The sequence below is a fragment of the Protomyctophum parallelum genome (genome assembly GCF_964188405.1).
Source record: "Protomyctophum parallelum genome assembly, chromosome: 18".
In the NCBI taxonomy this organism is placed as follows: domain Eukaryota; kingdom Metazoa; phylum Chordata; class Actinopteri; order Myctophiformes; family Myctophidae; genus Protomyctophum; species Protomyctophum parallelum.
The window spans coordinates 45,942,470-45,946,157 of NC_139716.1; positions in this window are offsets into that span (position 1 = coordinate 45,942,470).

The following is a 3,688-nucleotide window of genomic DNA, read 5'->3' on the forward strand; positions in this document are numbered from 1 at the left end:
AATACAGTGAATAGTTACTGAGGTTTAGGTTAATAATAATACAGTGAATAGTTACTGAGGTTTACGTTAATATAATACAGTGAATAGTTACTGAGGTTTACGTTAATATAATACAGTGAATAGTTACTGAGGTTTACGTTAATATAATACAGTGAATAGTTACTGAGGTTTACGTTAATATAATACAGTGAATAGTTACTGAGGTTTACGTTAATATAATACAGTGAATAGTTACTGAGGTTTACGTTAATAACTAATACAGTGAATAGTTACTGAGGTTTACGTTAATATAATACAGTGAATAGTTACTGAGGTTTACGTTAATCACTAATACAGTGAATAGTTACTGAGGTTTAGGTTAATATAATACAGTGAATAGTTATGAGGTTTACGTTAATATAATACAGTGAATAGTTACTGAGGTTTACGTTAATATAATACAGTGAATAGTTACTGAGGTTTACGGTTAATATAATACAGTGAATAGTTACTGAGGTTTACGTTAATATAATACAGTGAATAGTTACTGAGGTTTACGTTAATATAATACAGTGAATAGTTACTGAGGTTTACGTTAATATAATACAGTGAATAGTTACTGAGGTTTACGTTAATATAATACAGTGAATAGTTACTGAGGTTTACGTTAATATAATACAGTGAATAGTTACTGAGGTTTAGGTTAATATAATACAGTGAATAGTTACTGAGGTTTACGTTAATATAATACAGTGAATAGTTACTGAGGTTTACGTTAATACTAATACAGTGAATAGTTACTGAGGTTTAGGTTAATATAATACAGTGAATAGTTACTGAGGTTTACGTTAATATAATACAGTGAATAGTTATTGAGGTTTACGTTAATCACTAATACAGTGAATAGTTACTGGGGTTTACGTTAATATAATACAGTGAATAGTTACTGAGGTTTACGTTAATATAATACAGTGAATAGTTACTGAGGTTTACGTTAATATAATACAGTGAATAGTTACTGAGGTTTACGTTAATATAATACAGTGAATAGTTACTGAGGTTTACGTTAATATAATACAGTGAATAGTTACTGAGGTTTAGGTTAATATAATACAGTGAATAGTTACTGAGGTTTACGTTAATATAATACAGTGAATAGTTACTGAGGTTTAGGTTAATATAATACAGTGAATAGTTACTGAGGTTTACGTTAATATAATACAGTGAATAGTTACTGAGGTTTACGTTAATATAATACAGTGAATAGTTACTGAGGTTTACGTTAATATAATACAGTGAATAGTTACTGAGGTTTAGGTTAATATAATACAGTGAATAGTTACTGAGGTTTACGTTAATATAATACAGTGAATAGTTACTGAGGTTTACGTTAATATAATACAGTGAATAGTTACTGAGGTTTACGTTAATATAATACAGTGAATAGTTACTGAGGTTTACGTTAATATAATACAGTGAATAGTTACTGAGGTTTACGTTAATATAATACAGTGAATAGTTACTGAGGTTTACGTTAATATAATACAGTGAATAGTTACTGAGGTTTAGGTTAATATAATACAGTGAATAGTTAATGAGGTTTAGGTTAATATAATACAGTGAATAGTTACTGAGGTTTACGTTAATATAATACAGTGAATAGTTACTGAGGTTTAGGTTAATATAATACAGTGAATAGTTACTGGGGTTTACGTTAATATAATACAGTGAATAGTTACTGAGGTTTACGTTAATATAATACAGTGAATAGTTACTGGGGTTTACGTTAATATAATACAGTGAATAGTTACTGAGGTTTACGTTAATCACTAATACAGTGAATAGTTACTGGGGTTTACGTTAATATAATACAGTGAATAGTTACTGGGTTTACGTTAATATAATACAGTGAATAGTTACTGAGGTTTAGGTTAATAATAATACAGTGAATAGTTACTGAGGTTTACGTTAATATAATACAGTGAATAGTTTACTGAGGTTTAGGTTAATATAATACAGTGAATAGTTACTGAGGTTTACGTTAATCACTAATACAGTGAATAGTTACTGGGGTTTACGTTAATATAATACAGTGAATAGTTACTGGGGTTTACGTTAATATAATACAGTGAATAGTTACTGAGGTTTAGGTTAATAAATAATACAGTGAATAGTTACTGAGGTTTACGTTAATATAATACAGTGAATAGTTACTGAGGTTTAGGTTAATAAATAATACAGTGAATAGTTACTGAGGTTTACGTTAATATAATACAGTGAATAGTTACTGAGGTTTACGTTAATATAATACAGTGAATAGTTACTGAGGTTTACGTTAATATAATACAGTGAATAGTTACTGAGGTTTAGGTTAATATAATACAGTGAATAGTTACTGAGGTTTACGTTAATATAATACAGTGAATAGTTACTGAGGTTTAGGTTAATAAATAATACAGTGAATAGTTACTGAGGTTTACGTTAATATAATACAGTGAATAGTTACTGAGGTTTACGTTAATATAATACAGTGAATAGTTACTGAGGTTTACGTTAATATAATACAGTGAATAGTTACTGAGGTTTACGTTAATATAATACAGTGAATAGTTACTGAGGTTTACGTTAATATAATACAGTGAATAGTTACTGAGGTTTACGTTAATATAATACAGTGAATAGTTACTGAGGTTTACGTTAATATAATACAGTGAATAGTTACTGAGGTTTACGTTAATATAATACAGTGAATAGTTACTGAGGTTTACGTTAATATAATACAGTGAATAGTTACTGAGGTTTACGTTAATATAATACAGTGAATAGTTACTGAGGTTTAGGTTAATATAATACAGTGAATAGTTAATGAGGTTAGGTTAATATAATACAGTGAATAGTTACTGAGGTTTACGTTAATATAATACAGTGAATAGTTACTGAGGTTTACGTTAATATAATACAGTGAATAGTTACTGAGGTTTACGTTAATATAATACAGTGAATAGTTACTGAGGTTTAGGTTAATATAATACAGTGAATAGTTACTGAGGTTTACGTTAATATAATACAGTGAATAGTTACTGAGGTTTACGTTAATATAATACAGTGAATAGTTACTGAGGTTTACGTTAATATAATACAGTGAATAGTTACTGAGGTTTACGTTAATATAATACAGTGAATAGTTATGAGGTTTACGTTAATATAATACAGTGAATAGTTACTGAGGTTTACGTTAATATAATACAGTGAATAGTTACTGAGGTTTACGTTAATATAATACAGTGAATAGTTTACTGAGGTTTACGTTAATATAATACAGTGAATAGTTACTGAGGTTTAGGTTAATAAATATACAGTGAATAGTTACTGAGGTTTACGTTAATATAATACAGTGAATAGTTACTGAGGTTTACGTTAATATAATACAGTGAATAGTTACTGAGGTTTACGTTAATATAATAAAGTGAATAGTTACTGAGGTTTACGTTAATATAATACAGTGAATAGTTACTGAGGTTTACGTTAATATAATACAGTGAATAGTTACTGAGGTTTAGGTTAATATAATACAGTGAATAGTTACTAGAGGTTTAGGTTAATATAATACAGTGAATAGTTACTGAGGTTTACGTTAATATAATACAGTGAATAGTTACTGAGGTTTAGGTTAATATAATACAGTGAATAGTTACTGAGGTTTACGTTA